The sequence below is a fragment of the Lampetra fluviatilis genome, chromosome 33 (assembly GCF_964198595.1).
Source record: "Lampetra fluviatilis chromosome 33, kcLamFluv1.1, whole genome shotgun sequence".
Classification (NCBI taxonomy): domain Eukaryota; kingdom Metazoa; phylum Chordata; class Hyperoartia; order Petromyzontiformes; family Petromyzontidae; genus Lampetra; species Lampetra fluviatilis.
The window spans coordinates 7,394,479-7,405,786 of record NC_136307.1 but is presented as its reverse complement, the minus strand read 5'-3'; positions in this window follow the sequence as shown (position 1 = coordinate 7,405,786).

Below are 11,308 nucleotides of genomic sequence, written 5' to 3'. Positions count from 1 at the left end.
GTGACGTTGTCTTGCCCAAACCCATTAAAATGAAGAGCGTTACTCGTATTATTCTCTTAAAACACTGGCTGGTTTCCTCCCACACACATAATTAATTAAAAATAGATTCTTCCCAAAAAACCCAATCTGGCAGGGCTGAAAAAAAGAGGCCTTCCTTTGTAAATAAGCGCTATTCTTTTTATTCGTATTATCTCCAATGTATTTTCAGGTTGTACCACGTGCTTTTCGATATGATGTCCGACGTTTTCGTTTCAGCACGTGGAGCAAAACTATTGCTTTCCTCCCGCGCGCAAACCACATAAACACACACACTCAAAAATAAAACAGTCGTTGACCAAACATCTCAAAAGCAGGACCCTCCTTTAAATGAGCATTGAGCCTCAACATATCTTACGACAAAAAAAAAATGTGTTCCTTGGGCTCTCAGCGGACTTATTGGCCGGAGGAGCAGAGAGGCATTCCGTAATTACAATTCAAGCAACGTGTGCACACCGAAGGGAACATCGTTTTTTTTTATAGTGCGCAATAAACACAATTCCCCCGTGTATGGCCCCGTTATCGCATAAGTGCAAAGCTACGCGGAGCATCACCCGTAAGTGCTGCAGGTCTATATATATTATTCAGATTACAGAGCAGGACTAGGCTCATTGAATACGACCCCCACCTGCATCTTCAGTTCATATCGCGCTTACCCTCCTCTCACATCAAATAATGCGGTTGGGGGGGGGGGTTAAAGAAAACATTCAGTGCCAGAAATGAATGATAGGGTAAGCAACTTGCAGCAGGTTCGGAAGAGACTGTGGCGATGGAAGCGTTGTTGGTGTGATCAGGAAGAGGCGGGTTGTGATGGGGTGGGAAACGTCTGTGAGGGATTGGAGACGACAGGGGAAACTAAACGTGAACTATTACTCTACAGGGTGGTTAAAATAACAATGAACACGTATATGGGACGAAGATCTCTCCATGTCGCCTTAACAGGCAAGTGCCGTTAGCGACAACGACTCGTTAAGCCTGGCACGGCACGAGAGGTGATTGAGCAGCGCCAAGCCCAGCTGCCTTTGTCTGACACTTACATACGGCACCAGGTACTAATTTAAGGCTGAGTCAATCTAGGGGAGGCCCATGAGACAGTTCAAATGTAAGCATTTACACCATTGGAACCTCATTTGCCAGTAAAAATATGATAATTGTTTTTTTACCCTTCTATCTGGCAACAAAACTGACACCTTTTTTACAAGGAGTCATGTGAGACTAGGCTCTAAGGAAAGCTGTCTCGAGTGTGGACCAATCAACTTCAAGGACAGTGCATATCATTATCAGAGTTATGTTTATTTTTGCATTATGACTGCAGGTATTGTGGTCTATGCAAACATGACTCGTTGTAAAAAAGGTGTCAGTTTTGTTGCCAGATAGAAGGGTAAAAAACCAATTATCAACAGTTCAAATGCTCACAACTGTTGTTGGTCGTGTGCGGGCTGGATCATAGCGCAGTGCGTTAACCACCCGGTCTGTAGCGATTCAGCCCGACCGCTCAACCACGCTGCGACATACACAGAAGAAGCCGATGCGTATGAGGGATGTTGCGAGACACGTTATATCCCTATACAAACAGCGTGAGCAAACCACTCTATAGTCCTAATGTTCTTCTGGAATCGATCATTGGATAAATGTATACATATGTGCGTTAGCCCATTAATCAGTGGAATTAAACGTGTGAATTCCGTGATAGAAAATCAATTGATAAACCTCCATATGTGGGTTTGGAATCGATAATTTGCCACACAGACACACGTTTGATTGCTTTGTTAATATTTTCCCCAAATGTATTTAAACAATGAGGGTGTGCTACCTGCTCTCACTTGGTTCTTACAAATAGCCATGAATTTAAAGAATAATGGAACAAACCCTGAAAAGCGTGCAAAGTGGCACGGAGAGATGCATGCATTGAGAGACACAAGAGAGAAACACATGCATAGATTAATTATCGAACATCGACCAAGTTAAAGATGCAATTCACACTGTTAAGAGACCTACGTGGGCTCCACGGTGGCGAGATGTTTGCTACCTCGCCTGGTGTACAGGAGGTCGTGGGTTTGATCCCGATCTGACGCCTGCTGTATATTTGGTGCTCGCATGTCCTCTCTCCACGTGGTCGCGTGGATTTTTTTTCCCGGGTCCTCCAGTTTTTTCCTCCACATTTAGAATCAACGTGCGTTTAGAGTATTTGACTGCCTTCAATTTCCACGCGATAAGCCACTTCGCTGAGCAATCATTTGTGGCCAGGTCGCTTCTGAAAAAGAGCTACATAGCTCAGTGGGCCTTATCTGGTAAAATAAAATTAAAATAGACCACGTGACGAGAAGGAACGATGGACGGTGGCCAAGAATAATGACGGAGTGGCAGGCGAGGAATGAATCCGAAAGTCCGACAGATATGTAGCAAGTGAAATCAGCTGATGCACACACGTGCTAGGTTGGATGATTGCATCGTAGGATGATGAAAGGTGGATGTGGGGGTGGCGGCGGCTTGCGAAGGCCTTTATCCACTCGTGCATTTACGATGGATAGGTGATGATGATGATGATAATGATCTCATCATAGTCGTAATGCGGCCGCATCTCGAGACCCTGTCCAATATCTAACACGAAACTTTTTTTGTACTCTACCAGGTAAGGGCCCACTGAGCTGTATAGCTCTTTTCCAGAAGCGACCTGGCCACAAATGATAGCTCAAACAAGTGGCTTATCGCGTGGATATTTAATGTGGAGGGAAAAACCGGCGGACCGGAGAAAAATCCACTCGACCACGGGGCGAGCATGCAAGCTCCAAATATACAGCAGGCGTCAGGATCGAGATCGAACCCACGCGCTTATTGGTGACGAAGGCCACTCAGCCCCCCCAACATCATCACCTGCCCTCCCCCCCATTCTCCGCCATCTCCCAATCAACATGTAATGCGGGCGTAAGCGACCTTCCGGAGGTGACGTCACGGGGGGTGGAGTCATGTGACGTGGGGGTAAGGTTCGGGGCTTTAAGCGGGTAAACCGGAAGGGGAAGGTAGTCGGGGTGTGAGCGGAAAAGAGTGAGGCCACGCGGGCAAGTGTGGAGAGGGGGGGCGCCGACGGCGATCGGGAGCCAACCCCGAAGATAAGAGGAAGCTGCAGAGTGGTGTGCAGCTGGGGAGGAGACAGCCAGGAGGGCTGCGTGTTAGAGGCAGCGGTGTGGCTGCCAGGAGGAGCTGCGGAGAGAGAGAGAGAGGGGGCTGCTTGTTAGAGGCAGCGGTGTGGCTGCCAGGAGGAGCTGCGGAGAGAGAGAGAGAGAGCAAGAAGCTGTGAGAGCTGCGGAGGGAGAAGAGCAGCAGAGAGTACAGCCAAGGGGGGCTGTGTGAGAGAAACAGCAGCGGAGCTGCTGTTGTGGATCGGGCCGACATTGGAGTCAGCACCGTGGAGAAGCTACAGAGTAAAGACAGCCGTGTGGGTGTACAGCACGAACCGAATAATAAAGGACACTGAGCCAGACATCGTGGTCCAGTCGTTTATTACACTGGTGTCGGAAGTGCAACGGCATGTCGAAACAAGTGAGGAAGAAAGTTAATCCGGCGCCTGCATCGGCTTCTTCGTCCGACGACGACGAACTCCCTCCAACCACGGATCCTGTTGGGGTGGTGGAGGAGAGCCAGGCTGAGGCGACCACGGGAACGGGAGTGGAGGATGTTGGCGCGGTGGCGGGTCCGTCGACATCATCAGACGCGGATCAACGATGGCAAGCGATGGCGGTACAACTGGAGGCACTTAAGGACGTCCTGGCGCATCTATGCCATCTCGTCGCGCCAGGGACGATGGATGATGCAAGTGGTGCTCCGCGGGCCGCCACGTTGCCTGTCCTGCCGCCGCCATTGCCCACGCGGCAAGAGGCCGCCATTTTGCGCGCTCCGTGGCGCCAAACCGCCATCTTGGCCACGCCGCGGGCCGACGCCATTTTGAATTTGCCATCACAACCACCACCATTGGAAGACGGCGGGAAGAGGAGTCGGAGTCGCCACCTTACAACGGTTAAAGAATTTTCCGTCGGTGGGGACTGGAGCGCGTTCGCCTGCCGCTTCTTGGCGGCGGTACGCACAGCAAGATGGACCGATGCGGAGGCTTTGGAGGTGTTGCCGACTCTCCTGGACGACGAATCTGTCCGATTCTTCCGTTCCATAGCGACCGATAAGAAGGCAACTTTATGTGGTGTTTTTCAAGAAATGGCCGATGCTTATGAGCCACCAGATGATGCGCATCGGCGATTCGCTCAACGACAACGAGCACCAGAGGAGTCGCCCGTGGCGTTCAGGGGTGCGGTGCTGGAGCTGGCCATGGCAGCTTATCCTGAGACGCCACAGGACCTGCTTGAGCCTCTCATATTAGGGAAAATGTTGGAGCTGTCTCGGGATCTAGGGATCCCCATGCCTGTGTGTGGGCATGAGAAGCTAACTTCCCGGATGGCTGCTAAGTGTCTCGATGCGCAATTCAACCTCCGTCGCTGGAAACAAGTGACGGCGTGGACGGGGGGGCCCGTCAAAGATGGGGATGCGCTGGGATGGAACCCTGCGCAGGCCGTCTATGTTCCGGATGACCGGGGCCCTCAACAACTGACGGCCGCCTCCGCTCCATGGACGGGACGCGGCGGGCCGAGACCGCGCGCGGTGCTACCAGAACGGGGCCGTCAGGAGGCGAGGCCTGCGCTTCGGCGCAACGAGGCCGAATGTTTCCGCTGCGGGCGTAGGGGCCACTACGCCAGAGACTGCTGGGCCCGCTTCCCGGCTCCGCCGCAGCAGGAGGCCTCGGCACCGGTCAAGTCGGCTAAAGATCCTCCGAAACAGGCATGTCGGCACGCACCAGACACTCGGCAAGGCTTTCCACCTCACCCACCACCTGTGTTGCGCGATCCTATTGTTGTTGTTAAAGAAAGGCCATCGACGGGGCCTTGTCATTCAGTTACGCAGTGGCGCAAATTGGCACGGAGAGTTGTCGCGGCCGCTACGGGTTCGTCCACTGTACCGGGGTCCATACAAGGTGTGGACGTGCGCATTTTGGTCGACTCGGGGGCGTCTGCGACTATTATATCGGATGTCATTTTCCATCTGTTGGGCATTCCGTCGGGGGCTGTGCGTCCGGTTTATGGGTCGTGCGTCGCTGCGAACGGGGGTAGCATGGGCATCGTGGGTCAGGTGGATGCTAAGATATCTATTGGGGATGTGTCGGCCTCGGGTGTTGTGTTGATATCGAGATCTTTGGCGGTTCCTTGTTTGTTAGGCACCGATTTTTTGGCTAAGATGCCCATTTTGATCAAAATCAATGAGAATTGTATTGAACTGCCGGGGGGCCGTCAAATCTCGTTTCTGCCGTCGCCCTGGGGGCGACCTGCTTCGGCCGTACAAGTGCAGGCGCTGTCCGTCGCATCTGTGGACATCCCACCTGGTACACAGATGCTTATACCCTTGCGGTATCGGAAGCCCCTGCCTGATCGGCTAGGAGCAGTAGGGGTCTTGTTGTCACCGTCCGCCACGATAACAACCGGGTTGGCGTTAGTGGGGGCACAGACCATCGTCCGGCCGGATCAATTACCGTTTTTACAGGTGCTTAATGCGGGGGGAGAAAACGTCCGTGTCCCGGCCGGTACGGTTGTGGCACATGCCACTACGGCGTTTGCGACCCATGATTGTCCACATAGCCGGGGAGTTGTTGCTGGGGTTTCCGAGCCAAGGAGTTCGGATGATCGTTGGGTTGCTCAATTATGTGACGAAAATTCTTCCCTGTCCATGGAGCAACGTGGTGCGCTGCGTAAATTGTTGTTGACATATTCCGATGTGTTCAGCTCCGATGATTTGGATTTGGGCCGCACTTCCTTGCTTTACCATCACATTGAGACGGGCGATGCTGCCCCTATTCGATTAAATTCGCATCGGATGAGTCCTGCGGAGCGAGAACACGTACGGGGGGCAGTGGAAGACATGTTGGCTGCGGACATTATATCGCCATCTAACAGCCCATGGGGCGCTCCAGTCGTCTTGGTTAAGAAGAAGGATGGCAAATTGCGATTTTGTGTTGATTTCCGCAAATTGAATAAGATATCGGTGGCAGATGCGTACCCTCTGCCGCGTATGGATGACTCCCTCGACGCATTGTCGGGGGCTAAGTTCTTTTCCACACTGGACCTCTCTTCGGGATTTTGGCAGCTTCCCCTTGACGAGTCCTCACGGGAGAAAACCGCATTCCGTACGCCTCAGGGGTTATTTCAATTCAACTGTCTCCCGATGGGATTGAATGCGGCCCCTGCTACATTTCAAAGATTGATGGAGCTCGTTTTGACGGGGTTGCAGTGGGAGACATGTCTCATATATTTGGACGATATCATTGTCTTCAGCCGCACATTCGATGAACATTTGACGCGGCTGGAGACAGTGTTTACGAGGATGCGTTCTGCCAAATTGAAATTCAAACCAAAGAAATGTCACCTACTGCAACGGTCCGTCCGCTATTTGGGGCACATTGTGAGCGCTGAGGGAGTGTCCACGGATCCGGAAAAGACGGCGTGCGTCCGGGATTGGCCGACTCCGGCCACCGTGGGGGATGTTCGGCGGTTTTTGGGATTTGCCTCGTATTACCGAAGATTCGTGCCGGGTTTTGCGACGATTGCGAGGCCCTTGCATCTCCTTACGGGTAAAGGACGGAAGTTTGTTTGGGGACAGCCGGAGGAGGCGGCCTTTCGGAGTCTGCGTGATCTATTGGCCACGGCCCCAACATTGGATTATCCCGATTTCGATCACCCATTCATTCTTGATACGGACGCGAGTGACACAGGTATTGGGGCGGTGTTATCACAGTCTAAAGGGGGTGTAGAGCGTGTCGTGGCGTATGGTAGCCGAGTCTTGTCTCCTGCGGAAACCCGCTACTGTGTCACTCGCAGAGAACTATTGGCGGTTGTTTTTTTCCTACGGCAATTTCGACCATACCTCTACGGTCGTTCTTTTATTGTGCGTACGGATCATGCGGCCTTGCAATATGCCCTTAAAATTGACCAGCCATCCGGACAGTTGGCACGTTGGTTGGACACGCTACAGGAATTTTCCTTCCAAATTCAACATCGGAAGGGTGTGCGCCATGCGAACGCTGACGCACTTTCCAGATTACCGCGGCGCGGCCCTTGTAAATGTGAGTCGGGGACGCATAGGTGTTCGCCGATTCCAAACCCCCCTCAGCCGCTCACGCTGGCCGTCGAGAAGTCGGACACTCCGATGGAACCGGGACCGGCTGACGGGGTTTTGAATCTGCCGCGGTCTGTCTGGATCCGGGAACAGATGATGGATGAGTCATTGGTGTCCTTGCGGAAGCGGTCTGCTAAGGACAATGGGAGTCCGAGTACGGCTGTGGGGCCGCAAACCGCTCTCCGAGATGGTCTGCTTATGTGGCGGGAGGGGTTCCAGGAACGTTGGCGCCTGGTGGTACCAACGTCCTTGCGGTTCGAGTTGATTAGAACCCTCCATTGTGACACTCTCTTACATTTAGGGGTGCAGAAGACCTTGTTGACGTTGCAACGTCATTATTTTTGGCACGGCATGGCGACAGATGTCGTAGGGCACGTGCGCGCGTGCCCTGCGTGTGCACAACGTAAGCCGCCGAAACATCCTTACGTGCCGCCTCTCCAGTCGATTCAGGTGTCTCGAGTCAATGAATTGGTGGCACTGGACATATTGGGACCTTTTCCACCATCGGCGAGGGGTAATAAATATTTGCTGGTAGGGGTTGAGTACCTCTCCCGTTGGCCGATGGCCTGGCCGTTGCCCGATCAGTCGGCCGCGGCCATTACCGACGCCTTTTTGTTTGGGTATATTATGGATAAGGGGGCGCCTGAGAGACTCCTCACGGACCAGGGCAGGAATTTCTCTTCTAAATTATTGGCGGAAGTGTGCGCGGGCCTTGGGACTAAGAAAGTACGGACATCCCCATACCATCCGCAGACGGATGGTATGGTTGAACGGCTGAACAGGACATTGTCTGCCATGCTTTGCCATACCGTGAGTGAACAACAATCAGATTGGGATCTGCACATCCCCGGGGTGCTTTCGGCGTACAGGATGACGCCTCATGCGGCTACAGGATATTCGCCGTTTTACCTTATGTATGGTCGGGAAAACGTGCCGCCGGTGGATGTGCAATTGGGAACTGGGGTGAAGGGACCTCGGAAACCACTTCCTGAATACATCCAGGACACGGTTCGCCGAGTCACGGAGGCGCGGGAGAATGCCCGCGTGGCTACGGCCAAAGCCCAGGCCCGGAACGAGCGATATGCGCGACGGTCTGAGGGGGAGTGCCCTTGGAAGGTTGGGGACCTAGCCTGGCTTCATTGTCCACAGGTACGTCCGGGGACCTCGCCGAAATTGCACAAACCCTGGCATGGTCCCGTACGCCTCATTGCGGTTCCCAACCCACAGACAGCACGCGTCCAGATTGGGTCTCGTCGCTGGGTTGTGCATACGTCGCGCTTGAAACCATATGTTGCTCCCTTACATGATGCGTCATCCCCCAATATTGCCTTGCCGGGGTCTGTTGCTGCTGACTCTCCCCTGCCTGCGTCCATTGATCTCGCTAGAGCGCCTGTCGTACCTGTTCCAGACAGGCCGGCCGTGACATTGCGGGGGACGAGGGGCCCTGCTCGGAGGACGCCTGCCAGGTCTGCGGGACCTTCGAGCCCTGCAGCCCTTCCGACCCAGCTGCGGGCACGGTCACAGGACAAGCCCAAGACTAACTCTTTAGAGACACGGGACGGCGGTGGACTTCCAGCTGCGACAGGGGGATTACCCCCTGTCGTTCCTCGACTTTCATCGCGTTCCCGTTCTGCGAGTGGGCCGCCGACCGTCCGGGACGGGCCGGCGACCCGCACACGTTCCAAATCGCTTACGTTTCGTTGATTGTTGCTGTCTTGTTATTTTTTTCTTACAGTTGTATTTATTGCATGCTTTTGTACGATCGTTGATGTTGATTGCGTTGTTGTTGTTCTTGCTGTTACATTATATGCTTAGTGTCCTTTAGGGGGGGAAGCTCGGTTCGCCGCATTACGATTTGCTATTGGTCAGCCGAGGTCGGCTGGGATTTTTCTACGGGGGAGGGTGGTGTAATGCGGGCGTAAGCGACCTTCCGGAGGTGACGTCACGGGGGGTGGAGTCATGTGACGTGGGGGTAAGGTTCGGGGCTTTAAGCGGGTAAACCGGAAGGGGAAGGTAGTCGGGGTGTGAGCGGAAAAGAGTGAGGCCACGCGGGCAAGTGTGGAGAGGGGGGGCGCCGACGGCGATCGGGAGCCAACCCCGAAGATAAGAGGAAGCTGCAGAGTGGTGTGCAGCTGGGGAGGAGACAGCCAGGAGGGCTGCGTGTTAGAGGCAGCGGTGTGGCTGCCAGGAGGAGCTGCGGAGAGAGAGAGAGAGGGGGCTGCTTGTTAGAGGCAGCGGTGTGGCTGCCAGGAGGAGCTGCGGAGAGAGAGAGAGAGAGCAAGAAGCTGTGAGAGCTGCGGAGGGAGAAGAGCAGCAGAGAGTACAGCCAAGGGGGGCTGTGTGAGAGAAACAGCAGCGGAGCTGCTGTTGTGGATCGGGCCGACATTGGAGTCAGCACCGTGGAGAAGCTACAGAGTAAAGACAGCCGTGTGGGTGTACAGCACGAACCGAATAATAAAGGACACTGAGCCAGACATCGTGGTCCAGTCGTTTATTACAAACATGCCAAAAAAAAAACCCCCACTCGTACGTTTTTTTTGCGATGAAAAAATGCATAACATAATGGGGGTGGTTTCCGTGGCCCGCCTCTCGCCTCCCCGCAGTTATCACGGATCCGAGTAAATCGCCACTCAGCTCACGAACGCGAGGCGCGCGCGACCACCACGTGCGTGGTCTTCTCTGCGCGGCCTCTGTGTGGTGTTGGTGTGTGGTGTTGGTGTGTGGTGTTGGTGTGTGGTGTTGGTGTGTGGTGTTGGTGTGTGGTGTGTGGTGTCGGTGTGTGGTGTCGGTGTGTGGTGTGTGGTGTCGGTGTGTGGTGTCGGTGTGTGGTGTCGGTGTGTGGTGTGTCGGTGTGTGGTGTGTGGTGTCGGTGTGTGGTGTTGGTGTGTGGTGTGTGGTGTCGGTGTGTGGCGTGTGGTGTCGGTGTGTGGTGTCGGTGTGTGGTGTCGGTGTTGGTGTGTGGTGTTGGTGTGTGGTGTTGGTGTGTGGTGTCGGTGTGTGGTGTCGGTGTGTGGTGTCGGTGTGTGGTGTGTGGTGTCGGTGTGTGGCGTGTGGTGTCGGTGTGTGGTGTCGGTGTGTGGTGTCGGCGTGTGGTGTCGGCGTGTGGTGTCGGTGTGTGGTGTCGGTGTGTGGTGTCGGTGTGTGGTGTCGGTGTGTGGTGTGTGGTGTGTGGTGTCGGTGTGTGGTGTCGGTGTGTGGTGTGTCGGTGTGTGGTGTGTGGTGTTGGTGTGTGGTGTGTGGTGTGTGGTGTCGGTGTGTGGCGTGTGGTGTCGGTGTGTGGTGTCGGTGTGTGGTGTCGGTGTGTGGTGTCGGTGTGTGGTGTGTGGTGTGTGGTGTCGGTGTGTGGTGTCGGTGTGTGGTGTCGGTGTGTGGTGTCGGTGTGTGGTGTCGGTGTGTGGTGTGTCGGTGTGTGGTGTGTGGTGTGTGGTGTCGGTGTGTGGCGTGTGGTGTCGGTGTGTGGTGTCGGCGTGTGGTGTCGGTGTGTGGTGTCGGTGTGTGGTGTGTGGTGTGTGGTGTCGGTGTGTGGTGTCGGTGTGTGGTGTCGGTGTGTGGTGTGTCGGTGTGTGGTGTGTGGTGTTGGTGTGTGGTGTGTGGTGTCGGTGTGTGGTGTGTGGTGTCGGTGTGTGGTGTCGGTGTGTGGTGTCGGTGGGGGGCGGTGGGCGCGCTGCGCTGCGACCCCCCCTCCTCCTCCCAAAAAAAACCAGTTCGGCCCCGACAGCGATTGTCTGAATCGGTTCTGAGGCCTCCCCCTAGGTCGACTCGGCCTCAAACGAGTACCTGGTGCGGTGTGTAGTAAACATCGCCACTGGGAGAGACAAAGGCGGCCGGGCGTGGTGGTGCTGACCACCCACCCCCTCGTGTGCGGTGCCGGTCTTCATAGATGCTCGCGAACAGCCCTTGCCCCAACAGTTTGTTCATAGGCTATACCAATAGGACGGTTTATGTGTGATGTGTAGATTTGTGTTCGTGTGCAAGTGTGTATAGGTTAGTTGTCTGTACGCTGTGTGCGCGTGTGTTACAGGTCTTTGCGTGGCTGTCGGTCTGGATTTTCTGGTCTGTACGT